Source organism: Pelodiscus sinensis, chromosome 5, assembly GCF_049634645.1.
Source record: "Pelodiscus sinensis isolate JC-2024 chromosome 5, ASM4963464v1, whole genome shotgun sequence".
Taxonomy (NCBI): domain Eukaryota; kingdom Metazoa; phylum Chordata; order Testudines; family Trionychidae; genus Pelodiscus; species Pelodiscus sinensis.
In genome coordinates, this window is record NC_134715.1 from 62,948,845 (window position 1) to 62,969,423 (window position 20,579).

Here is a 20,579-nt window from a genome sequence, read left to right on the forward strand (position 1 = left end):
ACTTTCCCCCATTTTCAGCAAAACACTTTAAGCATACGCTTAACTTTGAGCTGCTTGTAAGTGCTTTTCTGGATTAAGCCAATGTGCTCAGCAGATAATAAGATCAAGCCCAAGTACATCACAGACCTGGATTTGGCATAAACTTGCTGAGAAATAGAGACAATTTCTACTACAATGGCCATTGCAAACTATTATTTTATTATTTTCTTGCAAACCTTGAGTTATTCAGTTTTGTTTTACCTCACTTGAGATGGAAAATTCCTCTGTACCTTAACGTTTATATTAAAGTTATATTCAATTTTTGCCGCACAGAAAAATTCTGTTTGGTTTCTACAGTACTTTTAGAGAAGGAGTATAATTGATTAATGACTGTGTACGTTAATGTTAAAAAAAGTTCCAAATGCAGTACAGTGGATTGAAGAGAGAGGAAGAGGTCAACTTGAATAAAAAAATGCATATCACATACATGATTGGCAATTGTGGCAGTGAATTGCCTAGCTTCTGATCTCAATGACAAAAAAAAAATGAACACACTACTTCTCTACATCCCAGAGAGATCTGAACTGTTTGGCAAGCTTTGTGCTGCCGTCTAGTACACATCTGCCGTCTAGTCCAATTCCAACGTAATAAGCATCCTTATCCATACTCTGGGCCAAGATAGTGAACTATTTTGATTTATTCTCATTTGTGCACTGCTGGAACATCCTATAGGACACCTGCCATCCAGTAATTGTTAAATGATGTGTCACTGGTACCAAAGCATCAAAGAGTTTTCTCTTACAGCCAGAAGGGACAGTGGGAGATTTGAAAGTTGAATCCACCATCCTTCTCTGCCAATACGAAATAAGAACAATGTGGCATAGTTAGTCTGTTAAAAAAATCATTACTGGATCAACAACTGGAAATTGTTAATGTGTGCCACATGGGTTCCTCTAACAAAGATGCCAACAATCCTCTTATAGTGACTGTTTCAAGGGATGAATTTATACAAGAGCCAATGAAAAGTAAAACTTAATAGAATAATAATAGATACTTTACATTTTGAAATGAAATACTCCTTTAGAGCACTTCACAAATTATATACATACAATACCTCTGAAATGTGACCACCTATGCAAATATAAAAACAATTTAAAAGCCTAAAATATAGAATCATAGAACCATAGGACTGGAAGGGACCTCGAGAGGTCATCGAGTCCAGCCCCCCGCCCTCAAGGCAGGACCAAGCTCCGTCTACACCATCCCTGACAGATGTCTATCTAGCCTGTTCTTAAATATCTCCAGAGAGGGAGATTCCACCACCTCCCTTGGCTATTTATTCCAATATTTGACCACCCTGACAGTTAGGAATTTTTTCCTAATGTCCAATCTAAACCTCCCCTGCTGCACTTTAAGCCCATTACTCCTTGTCCTGTCCTCAGAAACCAAGAGGAACAAATTTTCTCCTTCCTCCTTGTGATACCCTTTAAGATATTTGAAAACCGCTATCATGTCCCCTCTTAATCTTCTTTTTTCCAAACTAAACAAGCCCAGTTCATGAAGCCTGGCTTCATAGGTCATGTTCTCCAGACCTTTAATCATTCTTGTCGCTCTTCTCTGTACCCTTTCCAATTTCTCCACATCTTTCTTGAAATGTGGCGCCCAGAACTGGACACAGTACTCCAGCTGAGGCCTAACTAGTGCAGAGTAGAGTGGCAGAATGACTTCACGAGTTTTGCTTACAACACACCTGTGGATACAACCTAGAATCATGTTTGCTTTTTTTGCAACAGCATCACACTGTTGACTCATATTCAACTTGTGGTCCACTATGACCCCTAGATCTCTTTCCACCATGCTCCTTCCTAGACAGTCGCTTCCCATCTTGTATGTATGGAACTGATTGTTCCTTCCTAAGTGGAGCACTTTGCATTTCTCTTTATTAAACTTCATCCTATTTACCTCTGACCATTTCTCTAACTTGCTAAGGTCATTTTGAATTATATCCCTATCCTCCAAAGAAGTTGCAACCCCACCCAGTTTGGTATCATCTGCAAACTTAATAAGCGTACTCTCTATCCCAATATCTACATCATTGATGAAGATATTGAACAGTACAGGTCCTAAAACAGACCCTTGAGGAACTCCACTTGTTATCCCTTTCCAGCAGGATTTAGCACTGTTAACAACTCTCTGACTACGGTTATCCAGCCAATTATGCACCCACCTTATTGTGGCCCTATCTAAGTTATATTTGCCTAGTTTATCAATAAGAATATCATGCGAGACCGTATCAAATGCCTTACTAAAGTCTAGGTATATGACATCCACCGCTTCTCCTTTATCCACAAGGCCTGTTATCCTATCAAAGAAAGCTATCAGATTAGTTTGGCATGACTTGTTCTTCACAAACCCATGCTGGCTATTCCCTATCACTTTATTACCTTCCAAGTGTTTGCATATGATTTCCTTAATTACCTGCTCCATTATCTTCGCTGGGACAGACGTTAAACTGACCAATCTGTAGTTTCCTGGGTTGTTCTTATTCCCCTTTTTATAGATGGGCACAATATTTGCCCTTTTCCAGTCTTCTGGTATCTCCCCTGTCTTCCGTGATTTTTCAAAGATCAGAGCTAAAGGCTCAGATACCTCCTCTATATATGACAGACGGGATATTTTGGCCAATTATATAAGCTGTGTAGTGTCCATGGGAAAAGATGAGACCAGGGTTTTGAAAATCTCCTTTGAAAGACCCACTTACTGACTAAACTGAGGTGACCTGTTGTGATTTTTATCATGGGTTTCAATGCTACTTTTTTATTCTAAGTCTAATGAACTATGCTCACTGGATTAGGATATCATTATGCAATATTTTATATTATATCATTATTGCCTTAGTTTGCAGCTTTGAGTCTTGTCTGTGGTTTAGCTATCTATTCTGGAATTATTACAATAATGGTGCTAATGCTACTCCTGCATATGTGCTTAATTAGCACATCAGTAGTCCCAGTGAAGTCAATGGAATGTTCCAAGAGTCCTTAAGTGACTTCAGTGGGTCTGGTAATGTGCTTAAAGTTGAGCATGCACGCAAGCATACTTTCTCAACACTGGTGCTTATGGTGAACACAGTAAAAAGTATTACAACTTTTCTGATGGAAACCAAATGATGGTGCTGGTTGGGGATATAAACAAAAACAAAATATCTGAAATATTCTTTAAGGGTATGTCTACACATCAAAGTTAATTCGAAATAACAGCCGTTATTTCGAATTAACTTTAATAGCATCTACACAGGCAAACCGCTATTTCAAAATAAATTCGAAATAGCGGAACATTTATTTTGAATTTGGTAAACCTCACCCCTTCCCCTACTTTGAGGTCCTGGACCACGTCTTGGGGGGCCGGACAGTCCGTGCCTCCCAGGTGGTCATCAACCCTGGGGGAGAGAACCCTGACCAGGGCACAGAGGAGGAGGAGGACAATGGCCAGGAGTTGCAAGAACCTGGAGGGAGCGTGGCACTCACCCTGGACCCCCAAGGCATACCAGCAGCAATATCACTGCAGTCTTCCGAGGCCAGGGAGGCCTCGACACATGAGTGCCATTACTGTCCCCTTATGCAAGGGTGGGGGGAGAGAGAGGGAGCCCAGGGACCGCGTGTGTGGGCCTTGCTGAGCACGGATCACGCAGCAACCTCCCCCCTGCAGTTGCGGAAGCCCAGGGTGCCAAACCCCTCAATGATCACGTACAAATCCGTGAGGTGGATGACTCTGCAGAGCAGAACTCTATTGATGGCCTTGACCACATGCAGAGAGACACACAAAACTGATAGTCACTGGGGTGCCAGGGTGGCCGAGAGTGTTCCTTCCCCACCACTGCCCTGTACCCCTACTTCCCAGGAGCTACCCTCCTGCAGTCCTGGCCACCACAGGCAATCTGTAGTGCAGCTGGAAGGAGGGGACTTGCACCACCTCCCCTCCTTTTCCCTAAGGCAGCCTATCCCCTCTTTGCACACACACACCCTGGCACAGTGGCCAGAGACTGCCATATCTGCATGAGCATTGCTCCAATGGTGGATCTCCCCACTCCGAACTGGTTCCCCATGGATTGGGAGCTATCTGGCGTGGAGAGCTTCCAAGGTGTGATGGCCACTCACTTGTGGAGGGAATGGCAGGCCTCATGTGTGTGTCCCATCGCTGCAGAGCAAGGGCGAGCCACTCACAGAGCTCGAGGAAGGTGTCCTTCTTCATCCTGAAGTTCTGTGTCGTCTGTTGGCCTCCCCAGCGCTCCAGGACGAAGGTGGTCCCACCAGTCGCTGCTGGTGTTCAGACACCAGATGCGGCGGGAGACGCTGGCATCTGGCTGCTGCTCCTCCACAGCCCCCAGGGGGGCCTGGAAGAGGACCTGGGGGTTGGGCTGCGCAGAAGCTGACAGGCAGTCTCCAGCACTTGCTGCCAGGCTTGCAGCAAGACATCCAAAATGAGCACCAGAGGCAGCTCTGGCTCCATGGTGCCGAGTGCTGTGGTGTCCCGAGTCAGGGCAACCAAATCAATCAATGAAAAAAAATGCTTTGCTATCCCTCAGCGAGGTAGGCAAGAAAGCAGGAAAACCTGAGAACTGGCTGTCCAGGGGGGTCCCTTTAAGCACAAGCCTCAAATAGCCTCAGACAGCAGCCACACAAAGCAACTACTGACCTGATGCCCTGCTGGAATGGGTTTCAGCTGGCCATAAATGCGATTCAGCATCCAATCAGTGTGGACACCCTATTTTGAAATAGCAAAATGCTATTTTGAAATGCATTTTATGTGTAGATGCATTATTTTGAAATAACTTATTTCAAATTAACTATGGTGCTGTAGTGTAGACATACCCTAACAGACCAACTACAAAACTGCCTTTGGTATTTTCAGATTGAGAGATGAAGGACTTATTTTAATTCACTATCTACAATATTCCTTGGGGCCGGTGTTCTACAATGTTACTCCAAAACAAATGCCCCAAATATATAGTCCATTTATCACCCTGGTGCAAGCAATCATTAAAATTCAAGTCATCTTAACCCTTGATGCTGTGCACACCATACTTTGATGCCCTCCAACACACCAATCTCTGTCAGTCCTTTCCTGTCCTTTACCAGGACAGCCAATATAGTCTTCCAGTTGCAGTCCAACCCCACCTATCCCAGCAGAAACCCTCAAAGCTTCTCTGCTAAGATTATCCCTCAATGTCCCCTGGCCCTGTCATGGTTCCTTTGTGTACAGCTTTTTAGCCCTGTAAGTGCAAGTGAGTGACCTCCTCTGCTGCTCCCCACTTCAATCATCTCCAACTCTTGGCTCCAGCTGTCCAGTTTAGAGCCATCATGCAAGTCCCTGTGTCCTCTTCAGCCCTTCAACCCAAGGTTCTCTGGCTAGGAGATACCAAGCAGCAAACCCCTCTTGCTGCTTTCTTTGCTACCTTCAGCCTCCTTCCAGGAATTACTTTCTGCTTCCTTCTATGATTCTCTGGTCACATGGGAGTTCTTATCTGCCCTTCCTGACTGAATCACTGGGACTCCCTTTAACTAAAGCTCTCCCTTGTGTTGCTCTATCCTCTTCACTGCCCCAAGGAGTTAGACCTTCATTTATATGTCAGCCACTCTGTGACACTTCACATACCATGCACCCAAGGGTGCATGGATATCAATTCATGCTTTTTATAAATACAAAGATGTTTCACATTAAGTAGCCCAGCACTTGCACAGTAGGTACTTTTCAGTTGCATTTTTCTCTAATGTGAATAATATCAATTGCATATTATAGTCTTATTGTATTTTCAACACAATATGTCTCACAAAGTACTGTTTCTAACCAAATGTGTACCTCAAACGTTATTAACTTCTCACTGCTCTGTAGTCTCTCTTTCCCCAATTTCTCTATTTTTATTCTTTCATTATCTATTTACTGTAGGTTTCTCATCATCTTCTGCTCTCTTCCTAAAAATATGACATTTATTTATTATTTGTGTAGAGTCACTCTAGGGTTAGATCACAGTTCTTTAGGGAAAACTTGTGGAAGGTGGAACTGCTACATTCCCCATTATTTAGGGAAGATTTGCCCCTATGGGGCAAGGAGGTGCTATTCCCAGATCTCAGCAATCACCACTTGTCTTGGAAGGCCAGAGCCAATAGCACAAAACCCTTGTCTCAGCAGCAGTCATCCCCTGCTCCCTTGAACTCCCCGGAAATGTAGCTTTAATGGATTCCTGACAATAAGGAGGCTCTTCTGTGTGATCTGAGAACAAAGCTACTAAACCATGCTTCTGTCTATAAATACCTAGAATAATCTGACAGGACACAGTTAAATCTCTTTGCAAATAACAAACAGAATAAAATTCCATATTTTGGTACTCAGAGTGAAACTTTTAACATAATACGTATTCTGTCTTACCATCTATATTGGCTTATCTGTGTTTTTATGGATGTTTTCTTGATTTTGCCATGATCCCTTTGTAATAAATGAGGTTGCAGATAACCTATTACAATAATATATTTAATTATAATTGTCCATATAAATACATAGCACAGGCATTTCATCAGAACCTGAAATCTATCATGTTACCTTTATCATTTTTACAATATCATTTCAACGCAGTACTTTTTTTTTTATTACCTCTCAGATGTTTAGCAACAAAGTTACATTATTCATATTTAGTCCAAATGGAGAAGTTAGTTAAAACCTGCCAAGATATGAAGGATTTTGACCTTTCTGTAAATAATTCATTCATGAGTACACAAGGTTACATCCTCATCTGTATTCTTGACACCTATTAAGTTTTTGTTTTATAGGAATCTTTTCAGCCAAGTTCCTAACTCTACTCCTATCTTTTACACTTGAAAATAAAGAGCTCCAGAGTCCTGCATTTTGGTCAGGTCCATGCTATTTGTTTCATTACCTGTAAAATGTCTCAGAGTTGGCTTTTTACAGTAAACTTGAATTCTCCCTTTTATTTCATGATCCAAGTAAAATTTGCCTTCTTTGGTCTGCTTTATCCAATCATAAGATCTTAGGAGATAGAAATTCCAAAACTGCATTGCAGAGTTTTCTCTAAATTGCTGGATGCATACATACCATATGGAATAGGCAAGGTACACATACATCTGTATTAATTATAACTATTAATAGATTTTGAACATGCAAGTTAGGCAGGTTTCAGCATCTTTGTCGATCAACATCACTACTTTCACTAACTCAATATTGTGCAATTAAATGAACCAATTCAGAAACTGCTGTAGAACTTCAGTTGTCTTATGTAATGATCAAATTACCCTGACTATAATTGTGCCTTTGCTTATCCTCTGTTGTGAAATACTGTGTGTGTGTGTGTGTGTGTGTGTATATCGAACAGCAGCGAGAAAAATGCTAGTGCAATATATCCTAAAGTCACTGGATCATTGACCTGTGGGAAAGGAATCATCAATGAAAGATTTCAACAAAACTGCTTCTGAATACCATGTTAGCACTGATTCAGTAGCTTTATTGGTCAGCAGTTTTCCAATAGTGTCTTTTATGTTTCCTTCACTTCATTTTAGTATATTCTTTAGCTTATCCAGAGCCTTATCTTTGTACCTGAAAATTCTCCCTACTGAGTTATTTCCCAGAGCAACATTCTTGCTTAGTTGAAGAATGCTGATTGGAGACAAGACAAGAAGGCCCGGAAGTTAGAAAATGGCAATGACTTTTGCTCCCAATTATTAATCTACAGTACTAAATGCATTCCTAAAATTTTGGGTTTAATAAACAATAAATTTCTACCCAGCATGGAAAGTGGAGTAAAGAGTGAAATTACCTGCACTTTACTATTTGAATAATGTTTGAGTAAATGATCAAATAAAATATTATATTATATGTCATGTATGTGTAACTCTACTGCCTGGTGTTGTCAGCAGCAACAAGACCTAAGTTCAGTAGGGATGGGCATTCCTGGACATTAGAGGTATGTCTGCACAGTAGAGCTAAAGTCAAATTAAGCTTCGCAACTTCAGCTACTTCAATTGCGTAGATGAAGTTGAAGAAGCTTAACTCAGCTTTTGCACTGTCTACATAGCAGGAAGTCAAAGGAAGAACACTCTTCCTTTAACTTCCCTTTCTCCTCATGAAATGAGGATTACAGGAGTCAGAGTAAGAAGTCCTCCAGCTCGACATTATGTCAAAATAAAGGCTTGTTGTGTAGATGCACACTATGTTATTTCAGAATGACGTCCATTATTCCAAAATAACATAGCTGTGTACACGTACCCTAAGTGTGCACACTGACCTGTTTCTTCCAACCTTCTTTCTGATTCATTCCTAAGAAAAAGTAAAAGGCTTTGAAAATTGTGCAGATCTTGATAGTGCAGGTGAAACAAGCTTGATACACTTTCAGCATTTCCAAAGAAACTGAGTTCTCACTCACTTCCCGTTTCTCCTTTTATACCTCCAGGAGTCTCTGCAAGGAGGCCCCAGTGGACAATGTGCATCAGGAGACTATGGAGGTTCATGGCACAGATGTCTTAATCTCTGAAGTATGACCCTGAAGAGGCAATACTCTCAAAGAAGTATAGTTAGTGATAAATTACCTTCTTTTTATCTTAGCTAGTCACTACAAAGGGGGGGAGGGAAGAACAAATGGATATTATGACATGTACACATGCATATGAAACCACAACTGAATCACTATATTCAATTTGGTGATAACACTCCAATAGACATGATCAGGATTTTTGAGAGTCCAACGGTCACTTAAAATGTTTCTTATTACCCTAGAGTTTACATTTTGAACCTGTTGTTTACTTCCCAATCTTGAGATGATCTTTAACATCAGTTAACACTGTTACTTTACTATCTCACTCACTTAAGTATGGGAGCAATGGCTGCACACAGACAGGGCTGCCAGTTGACTATGCCAAAGTTAACACAAGTTGTGAATCTTAAAAGGAAAAAGACAGATCAAATACTTTTCTGTACAGAAGTGACCAGACATCCCAGAGTCATAGAGTGATGCTGACTCAGGAGAACATCCCAGCTTTGATGTGATATAGTCTCTGCAGCTACAATAGCAGCTGCCAGAGAAGATTTACTTCATCTGAGCACAGACATTCTCTCTTCTTCTTGCCCTTCCTGCCCCCATTGCTAGAGATCAGAAGATTTTGTCAAGGGATTTTCCTCCCAGTACTAAAAGTACTCCATATCAACACAAGGAACTGCTTGAATTTTCTTGAGACTGTATCTGAATTCCTTTTGAAGACACAAACAAGTAATATATATAACCAGAGAGACTCACTGCATTGGAGATGGAAATGCAGAGGGCTGCCAATCCAGGACAACAACAATATACTAAAATCCTATTCACAAAACTTTTAAGTTTCAAAACTGTTTTTAATATTGATCTGGATTTATATTGCAGGAAGAGCTTACACAACAGCTTGTTTTCAGGGGAGAAAGACTGACCATTATTATGTTCTTTGACCACCCCAAATTGAGAAAAGCATCTAGACAGAGAGGGAAAAAGAAAAGAGAGAGGGGGAATGCGCACACTGCAGATTTCGCCCACACTTCTATATCTACCAGCTGGTTTTAATGGTGCAGTGTTGGTTTGCATCACAGTTGATGTCACTGTAAATATTAATATAATCAGCATTTCCCACCAGACAAAGTCTAATGTGTATCTGAGAGATCACTGAAAATATTAAGAAATGCCAATTAATACTAAAAATATACAAATTACTTTAATTTATGTCAGGAAGGTAGAAAATATGTATATGTGATAGAACTGCTGCCCTCTCACCCTCTCTCAGGAAAAACCTGCATAGAAAGCAAATAGTCAAAATAATCTGTAATCCATAATTCTTTGCCAAGAGTGTTTGGGGATTGCGATAAGAAGAGTTGAGTTTAAAGGGAACTTTATACTTCTAGAAGATTTAGCAGACTCTGTTTTCAGTGGTTTCAGTGGTTGCTGCAATAGCACTTTAAACAGAAAGGCTATGTCTACACTGGCGGTTTCTTGCTCAAGAAGTCTTGCGCAAGAAAACGTCCACGCTGCCATGTGCGCGCTGTGCTTTTGCGCAAGAGCTTCCATGGCAGTGTGGACGCTCTCTTGCTCAAAAAAGTTCTGATGGCCATTTTAGCCATAGGGCTTTTTTGTGCAAGAAATCCTTGCTGAGCATCCACACTGCCCTCTTGCGCAAGAGCACCTGCTAAACAAGAGCGTAACTTTTGCGCAAGGAGCCCTCTCTTACCATGCCGTACTGTAAATTTCCTTGTGTAAGAGTGGTTGGGCAGTGTGGATGCTCTGCAGATTCTTGCGCAAGAACGGCCGTACTTGCACAAGCAGCCGTGAGTGTAGACATAGCCAAAGTGTGGCTATGGTAGAGCAGTGGGAGAGAGATCTCCCCATGCCTGATGTTAACTGCCTCCTTGAGGGGAGTTGCTAACAGTGCTGGGAGTGTGGCTCCCATTGCTATAGCCTGGTTCTTATCACTGGCCTTTTACAGAGCTGTAACTTGCTGCTTTTTCACATCCCTGAGTCAGAAAGTTACAGTGTTATGAAGTGCCAATGTAGACCTGACCTCAGTGGGGTTATGTCTACACTACCACCCTAGTTCGAACTAGGGTGGTTAATGTAGGCAACCGGAGTCGCAAATGAAGCCCGGGATTTGAATTTCCTGGGCTTCATTTGCATATTGCTGGGTGCCGCCATTTTTAAATGTCCGCTTAAATTTCCCGGGCTTCATTTGCAACTCCGGTTGCCTACATTAACCACCCTAGTTCAAACTAGGGTGGCTAGTGTAGACATACCCTAGGTCTGTTCAATCCATGGTTTTAGTGCCTAGCAGAGTAATGTATTTAAGCTTCCAGGCTCATCTTTGGAAAGTGTTGTGCAGGTTTCCTTTGAGGTTAAGGACTGAAGGTCAGACACTGTGTTAATAGTTCCTTAGAATATGTGCTAACCAGAATACGTTCCACTTCGCATTTAGCTATGATGCTTGGAGTACCTTTCCCAGACCTGAAGAAGAGTTTGGTGTAGCTTGAAAGCTTGATTCTATCACCAACAGAAATCATTCCAATAAAAGATGTTATCTCACCCACCTTGTCTCAAGCTTTGTCTGCACAACACAGCTTTTAGCAACACTGTCGTGTCGCTAACCGTCTGACGACGTGAATGCTGTTTGTCAGCACTTTTGCCAACAAAAGCCTTCCACCTCTATGGGTGGGGTTTGCACTCCTGCCACTTGTGTTACTGGGGGAGAGATTTTTTTAAGTTGTCACTGTGAATGACAACAGTGTTGTTGTTCAATTGGCAATGCAGACAAAGCCTCAGAAGGCAAGAGGCAGGTAGTAAAGATCATGGCGAACTAGTGTCATGTGCTTGTGGAAGGAGATACCCTGCCCAATAAGTGGGCTGATGAATAGAGTTAAAGTGTAGTCCTGTCAACTACAAAAATTAGTCATTTGCTTTGATGGCATAAGGAAACTAGAGCAGGAAGAAGAGCTGTGAGAATAGAACAGGCGGGTGGTGACCTATATTTGAAGAGCACCCCCTATGACAAAGCACAAAACTTCCCTCCTCTCACATTTTTACATTCCATTTAACATTTTACTTTCGTGTAGCTTTTCTTGCCCCATCTGCAGTTTGATATTCAGATGCTTTAATCAAAAAAGGAAGACTGCAGTTTTAAGGATTGACATAATGTCTATGATAAAGAGAACATAAGACCATAAAAATGGCCATACTGGGTCAGACCAAAGGTCCATCTAACCCAGTATCCCATCTACTGACAGTGGCCAATACCAGATGCCCCAGAGGGAGGGATCACAACAGGTGTCACACACCTCCAGCAAAACAGAGGCTAGGGACACCATTCCTACCCATCCTGGCTAATAGCCATTGATGGACCTAACCTCCATGAATCTATCTAGCTCTTTTTTGAACCTTGTTAAAGTTCTAGCCTTAACCAAATCCTCTGGCAAGGAGTTCCTCATGTTGACTGTGCGCTGAGTGAAGAAAAACTTCCTTTTGTTTGTTTTAAACCTGCTGCCTATTAATTTCATTTTGTGACCCCTAGTTCTTATATTGTGGGAATAAGTAAATAACTTTTCCTTATTCACTTTTTCCATACCAGTCATGATTTTATAGACCTCTATCATATCCCTCCTTAGTCTCTTTTTTTCTAAGCAGAGAAGCCCAAATCTTTTTAATCTCTCTTCATATGGGACCCATTCCAAACCCCTCATAATTTTAGTTGCCCTTTTCTGAACCTTTTCCAAAGCCAATATATCTTTTTTGAGATGAGGCGACTACATCTGTATGCAGTATTCAAGAAGTGGGCATACCATGGTTGTGCATACCTGGGGTGAGGCCCAGGTCCAAGGGTCGAAGATTTGCCACAAGCTGAATACAAAAACTGATAGCACTGAGGAAAGGGCTAGTGCGATTCTAGCCTCAGAACCATGTGACAACCAGGCAGGGCAGCACCCGGGGGAAGTGACTCATGGAGCAAGGAAGTACCAGACAGCCAAACAAAAAGTTTACCCGACACCCCTTGGCCACAGAAGGGTACTCACAACCAGGCAGACACCGTTACAACACTATATACTTTTGGTAGTGTCTAAGCTCCGTTCTACACTAGGGAGTTATTTCAAAATAACAAGCAGAGCATCCACTTTACCAAGCCTGTTATTTCAAAATAATGGGCTGGTTATTTCAAAATAATGCCCGTTTTCCATGACAAATAAGACTTATTTTGAAATAGTTATTTTGAAATAGTGGTAGTGTAGATGCTCCATTACTGCTATTTTGAAATAACTACTCCCCAGAGTCATTCAAATTAATTACTCCCCAATGCTTCCTGGGGCTCTAAGTTGAGGTAGTGTATCCACATTAAGGGAGCCTGCCTCAGACTAATTTTGATGCTTCCCTGAAGTGTGGAGCCGCTATTTTGAAATAGTTATTTTAGGAGTTATTATTTCAAAAAAGTTATATCAAAATAAATGTCCTAGTGTAGACGTGCCCACAGGTGCCAGAGGACTCCTTGTTGTTATTGAAGAAACAGACTCATATTTCTACCCCTCTAAGACTTTTTAATGTAAAAAGTTACATGCACTGTAGTCTCTGGGTGTTGCAGTGTTAAATACCTACTCCAGAGCATTTTACAAACAAAACTAAAACTAAAAAACCAAGCCTGATTTAAAAGGAATATTTCAACTATACAGAAATGTGATTATGAACACAGGCTAATTTAGAATAGGGTTACAAATTAAGATGATCATGATATTAACCCATAATTACAACTGACTAGAAGATCATGTGGAGGTAGACCAGAGAAGTACCTCCCAACCTGAGTGGTCTATTTCTTTCCACTTTCAGCCCCAGAATAAAACCCTTGAGTCATCCTCAGGTTATGCCACATAGGAAGGGAGGATTTGTTTCCGCACACCTTGGAGTTTATTCTTCAACCCAAGTCCCAGAGGTTGGATCTGTGTAGGCAAATCCTTGTCCTACCCAGAGCTCTACTGAAGGTCTGACAGCATGGATCCAATGGCACTAATAACTTAGGGTATGTCTACACTACCCCCCTAGTTCGAACTAGGGGGGGTAATGTAGTCATACGGAGTTGCAAATGAAGCCCGGGATTTGAATTTCCCGGGCTTCATTTGCATAAAGCCGGCCGGTGCCATTTTTAAATGCCGGCTAGTTCGGATCCCGTGCCGCGCGCCTACACGCGGCACGGACTAGCTAGTTCGGATTAGGCTTCCTAATCCGAACTAGCTGTACGCCTCGTGGAACGAGATGCACAGCTAGTTTGGATTAGGAAGCCTAATCCGAACTAGCTAGTCCGTGCCGCGTGTAGCTGTGCGGCATGGGGTCCGAACTAGCCGGCATTTAAAAATGGCGCCGGCCAGCTTTATGCAAATGAAGCCCGGGAAATTCAAATCCCGGGCTTCATTTGCAACTCCGTATGACTACATTACCCCCCCCAGTTCGAACTATGGGGGTAGTGTAGACATACCCTTAGGTATAAAATATTTCTGATAAATGCTGTGTCTTCACACTTTTTTGAATACACTGGCACAATGAGCCTCTGTGATTGGCTGCTGGGCACTACTATTCTATAAATATTAAAGAGTTATATGTTATGTGTCAATTCCCACCACACTCTAAATTTGTGTCCAACTTTCCTCAGTTGAAAGGCTAAAGGGTTTTTCCACTTTCAGACCACAGTTCTGCAGGATCAGTGTATACAAGTGTGTCCTGTAGATGATGAGAATCCCAGTGTGGGGCACATACTGAGGAACTGTCCAGTGGAACGCCCTCCATTATACTTTTGGATAGTCTGTCCTGTTTAGTTTTGGGCTGGTTGAATATTCTTAACAGATACTAGCTATGAGGAGGCTTAATCATGAGGAGCTCTTTCATGCCCTTGTCCATATTCCCACCATTTTCCAGCAGAAGCTCGCTGGATTTTTAAAATCAATGTGATTTATGCACAGACAGCATACACACAGATGAGATGCTGATTAGGGGAGGGCTAGGGGAACATAGAATTTTATATTTATTATGCAGGACAGTTACCTTGCATCTCACATGGCTGGCCAACAGGCTTTTGATCTGTGGAATCCCAGCAGCTCTTCTGGACAACAGGACTTGCGAAGAAGCCCTGAATCCTCATAGAGGAGGAGGAGCAGGTAGCAAAGTGTGGGAGGCAGGGAATCTTAGAAAGGAGCAAAACCAGCAACAGGGTCCCATTCTGTCTGCTGGGCCCTCCTACTCTGCAGCCCATGGCAACTTCTCTCAGTGCCAAAGAAGCCTTGAACCAGAAGGGAGATGTGAGGAGCAGGATGGGGGAGGCAGAGACCAGAGAGGCTGTTCATGGTCCCATCCCAGTGCACACAGCAAGCTTCATCCCTGCCTTCAGCAGCAACTCCCAAGACCTGGTGCTGCTGAAATGAGCTAGTGGCAGCTCAGCCTAGAAGGGAGATGAGACATGGGGCAGAGAAGGAATCTGTGATGCTAGGACTGGTAGGATAGAGATGCTGCATCATCATGCTCCTGCCCCTTTTTGAGCTGTGATGGCAATTCCCTCCCATGGGGGATGGGGGCAGCCAGGCTGGCTGTGGGGCAGATAGAGAGGAGAGTAGGGTTTGCAACTCCCCTCTACAGAAATATTTGAACTGGCATTGCATGTTACATAGCAATATCAGCTACTCCACACAGCTCCCACTGAAAGACTTGCATACACAGCCTTTATTTATACAAATATTCCACTGAAGTAGAAAGAAGGCATAGCTGGGTGGAGGTACAAACCAAAAATCTTGCAATATGAATGCATTGAAGTGGCAGCCCCTTGATAAATTCATATTATAGCTTTGAGAACTTGCAGATGCTGAATTTCTCTGTTGTTCCCTGAATATAATATATTGAAAATTACAAAGCAAATATTAACAAAAAAGAGCTCTAGAGTTCAAACAGTGGCTGTGCGCTAGGTCATAAAGTGAACTTTACTGCATGCACAATTTTATTAAGAGTAGGTATATTACTGTATGTTGTGTTTGCTTCTACAAGAAATGAATTGATTAATTTTTTTGTTAAATGGAAATTACTTTTGGATGGTAACAATCATTAATAGTTAAAGATTTAATGATATTGTGACATCAAGGGTACATCTAGATTACATGCCTCGGCCGACAGAGGCATGTAAAATAGGCTACCCGACATAGCCAATGAAGCAGGGATTTAAATATCCCCGGCTTCATTAAAATAAAATGGCCACCGTGCTGTGACGGCTCAGCTGATCATTGGCACAGCGTGCAAGTCAAGACACGGATCGGTCAACAAGGGAAGCCTTTGTCGACCGCTCCTGTAAAGCTCGTTTCATAAGGCATAAGGGAGCGGTCGACAAAGGCTTCCCTTGTTGACCGATCCGTGTCTTGACTTGCACGCTGTGCCAATGATCAGCTGAGCCGGCACAGCGCGGCAGCCATTTTTATTTTAATGAAGCCGGGGATATTTAAATCCCCGCTTCATTGACTATGTCGGGTAGCATATTTTACATACCTCTGTTGGCAGAGGCATGTAATCTAGACGTACCCTAAGAGACTAAAATATAACAAGAATACTTCATAAAAATACAATCCTTCCACAAGGATCTAACTTATTATCTTTGCAGAGAAAAGTGGACACTGTTCAGTCTTTTATTACCATCAGTGGGAATTCACAGTTCTTAAATTAACTATAGAAGGGATCCCTTATTACTCCCTGCACACAACAAAAACAAACTGTGAATTACAAAGAAAACATTAATAAAAGAAACAGAATATTAGATTTACAGAGTTCAAATAATTTTTGGTCTCTAGTTCATACGGTACACTTCATAAGCACACAGTTTCATAAAAAATCAAACTCAGTCTCTGCGTTTTTCATTTTTAATATTAAAGTGGAAAAAGATGGAGTACAAATTTGTCTCTGTTTCAGTGTTCAATTTCTTCATAAATAGAATTGTGAGCAATGGTCTCATAAAAGAAAACTCCTACATTATATACTCCCTCCCCTTCTCCCCCCACCCTCCGCCCCACATGCGCACGCACACACACACACACACACACACACACACACACACAGAGCCAGACTTAGTGGATTGGAAAAAAATATTTTCTTCTCCAATTCAGGGTTTCCAGAACAATATAAATCTGATAGGTGATGACCAGATCTGATGAAAGAGGCAATTCTAGGCTACGTCAAGACTGCACGCCTTTTTCGAAAGAGGCTTTTTTGAAAGTCTTTTTTGTAGTCTGTTTGAAATTCTATAAAAACTAATTTCAAATGACACTCCCATGCAAATGCACTAAGATGCTCTCACCCAATAACATCCACACCCTTGCACTGGGATCCCCCCCGCTCCTGCTCAGGGTAACTGAAAACTTAAACTCACCAGCCCCGCCCCACTGGCTGCAGAAGCATGTTAGATCAGGTGGCTCCCTGGCCAGCATGGTTCGTATTGTGTCAGGGACGGCCAGTACAGCTTCCCAGACTGAGCGGTGCCCTCTGTGGCCAGGACAAAGATGGGGCTGAGGGCCTAGGTGCTACTGAATGAGTTTCCAGGTGTTGCCCACTCTTCCCCATTTCCAGAGCTGGCATTTGGGCCTGATTAAATATCTTTATCAAACTATTTCATGGGCTTCATTGAGGAAGCGCTCAAGCCATAAATGGCCCCTGGGCTGGGAGTTTGGCTTAAAGGGACTGTATTTTTCTTAGTAACCAGTAAATATCACAAAAGCTGTTCGATTATTGGCTTGGTGAAATCTAATTATAGAATAAACCACCAGTTTTGAGGATCATCTGCCCGGACTGAGCATTCTCAGTGTAGCAACCATGGTCACACCATATCTTCCTGAGAAGACACATCTGAGCCAGCTGCAGATCAGGTTTCCATCTCTCCCTTCCCCATAAACTACCCACCCAAAGCTAAACAATTTGGCTGTGTCTACACTGGCATCATCTGGCGCAAAAGCAACTGCTTTTGCGCAAAAACTTGCTGCCTGTCTACACTGGCCACGTGTTCTTGCGCTAGTAAACTGACTTTCTAATGTATAAAATCAGGGCTTCTTGCGCAAGAACTCTGACGCTCCTGCTCAGGAATAATCCCTCTTGTGCAAGAGCCCTTCCAGAAGGGGCCAGTGTAGACAGGCAACATGAATTTCTTGCACAAGAAAGCACTATGGTTAAAATGGCCATGAGACCTTTCTTGCGCTTGGCATTGATGCTCTTGCACAAAAGCAGATCTCTTGCGCAAAAGCACATGCCAGTGTAGATGCTCTCTTCTGGGAGAGTTTTTGGAGAACTCTTCCGCAAAAGAGTTTTTGCGTGAGAACGCGCCAGTGTAGACATAGCCTTTGATTGTGTTGCTCAGGATTTGACCCAAAATACCTTCCCAAAATGACACATTAAGGTTGCTGCAGGATCTTTTACTCTGACTTCCTTGGCATTTCCATGAAATGTATAGAATATAAGTCTATATTGTATTGTTATGGTTCATTTTCAGAAGCTGCGGGGTTATACCTTTCCTGATCATGGAGTAATGCTGAGTTAGCAGGTGCAGCACTAAGTGCAATCTATATTTTTCTGAAACCAATTAAACTGATTGTACTTTGCTCTATAATGGTCCACATGTTAAAAACCTATTCAACAGTTTGCTCAAGGAGTTATGGAAATCTTATTTTGTGCAAAGTATTTTATTCTTCCTGCCAGAACACGCTGTTCAAACAAAAAAGCCTTTTTAATAGCTTCGCAGAAATTTTGATGACAGAAGATCCTGAACCTGCAGAGAAAACCTGTTAGCTTGTTATTTTCGCAACATTAGTTCAGTTGAAAACACAAAGGCTTGGATGGGTGGTCACTCTCTTTGTGTTAGCAATAAAAATAATTCAAAAGGCTTTGGAATGCATGTATTAAAAAAAATAAAGGGCTCTCACTTTTCAGAAAACCAGTCAGATTTCATACCTTTCACCTAATGTGTCGCATGGAGAGGTGAAGTTGAGGTGACACATTGGATTGCTTTAGTCACATCATGTTATGGCTCATTGTGACATGACAGCTGATGAAAAATGAAGCTAATGAAACTTGGCAGGCCAGATCATCTCAATCCTGAAGAGTTTCACAGTATTTTTTACTTCTTTGCATTATGTAGGGTCCTTCACATGCCCCGTCGTTAAAACAGTCTTATGTTCACAAATTTTGGTTCACATGTTCAGTATCTAAAAATAAAAACAAAAACTTGCCAGGGGAATTGCATCTGAGAAATAAGTTTGGAGACTTTTTTGGTTCCTTCTGTCTTCTAGTTCCTGCTTTAGTGATAAATGGCATCAGATTGTCTGGCTTCCCTTGGATGGTTTTTCAACAGGAGCTAGCATTTTCAAGGGAGCAAACCATAAATGATAGACACACCAGCTTTATCATGTCACCTTGAACAATGGAGCTTGCATAACAAAACCATGTCATTTACAGATGTTCAGAGATATGATTATAAACCAGGGTGAGAGTTGATCATGCACCCTCAATTCCCATTAACATCAATGGGAGCTGAATATGTCAAGAATCTCACAGGGTTGGGTCCTTGAAAACCAGCCATCACAGCAAGCAGGAGCAATTGCCTGCTTTTGTTTGTTCTGATATTCTAACTATGAGAATTACCAGGGGTGTTTCCTGTATTATTGAGGCTCAACCTCAGCACAATTCTGACATAGATACCGAGGCAATCAAAACTTCACTGTGATATATAATATCTAGATGTTCTAGTTATGAGCTCATGTTTTGTTTCTAAGTGGAAGTTGAGGTGATAGATTCCTCTTTTTTTCAAACTGACTACAAAAAATTAAAGGATGGGACAGGGTGGTGAGTGCATATGGGACATGGTGTTCAAGTAGAAGACCACTGATCATTTAATGAGCAATGGAAGTAAATAAATATATATACATGTAATGATCTGGGCCAGCGGGAGGCCACGCTAACTCACTACACTAATTACACTCCCCTGCTAGCCAGCAACCTCCAGTGGCTCAGCCCTAGCCCAGGGCGAAACAGCCAGACACTCCCTGACGTCCCCTGTGGGGAGGGTTCCCCAGCTGGGGAGCTAAGGCGGCCAACTGCTGCTGTTATTCCCAGTGCTAGGTGTTCAGCTGCTGCTGTTGGTTAGCCAACTGCTGTAGCAGAAACTGTTGCCGGCTTTCCACACGGAACTTAACCATCTGCTCCACGTTCACTCTGACTTAGCAGTTCCATCGATCTGTACCCTAGAGTTCCACAAGCCCCTAACATCAGGGGGTAGGTGATGCCCATATTCTCCACCATGTGTAGTGGTCAAGGACCAGTGGGAGGTCACACTGACTCATTACACTCTCTGGCTAACCAGCAACCTCCAGTGTCTTGGTATTAGGCTCAAGACAGGTCAGGGGGCTCATGCTGCAGGCTGAGCTGCAGTCAGTGAAGTTAACCATGGATCAGGGAAGAGCAACAAAGCAGCCTGTAAACAGGGTAGCAGGTAAGGCACAGGCCTGTCTGCAGGCTGAGTGGCTGTCTATTGGCCCAGACCCTTCTTTAGGGTGGGGACGCAAGCAAGTAACTGGTAGTATAAATCAGGTAGCTCAGGCCTGACTGCAGGCCAGGCAGCGGTATACAGAGACCACACCCTTGATCTGGGTGGGGCAACAAACAAACGGTTCAAGCAGGTCAATCTGTAGGCTGAGCAGCAGTTTATGAGCCCAGGCCCTGGGTCAGGGCAGGCTGGGAATAGTTAACGAAGGGATGGGCAATAATTTTGACCGGAGGCCACTTCAGAAATGTTTTAAGTAGCCTCAGGCAGAAGGAGCAGGGCCAGGACACTTCCATGCTTCCTCACCCATAGACCCTGATTGGTCTGGGAGTGGGGAAGTGTGCAAAGTCTTTGCCCCTCAGAGAGAGCCACCAGCTGTTCTGAGCAGCTGGTGGTTCCCTCTAGGTATCCCTGTCCCTGGCAGTGGGAGGAGTCGTTGTGTGCTTCTCCCTGCTGCCCCAAGATCAATCCAGGCCTGGGGAGGGGGAACATGTGAAGCCTCTT

At 42.7% G+C, this 20,579-nt stretch overlaps 1 protein-coding gene across 1 annotated transcript in view; it reads right to left on the reverse strand.

The window, feature by feature from the left end:
- The window catches only part of MARCHF1 (membrane associated ring-CH-type finger 1), a 711,901-nt gene that overhangs the window by 527,435 nt on the left and 163,887 nt on the right, over nucleotides 1-20,579 (reverse strand). The window lies entirely within an intron of this gene.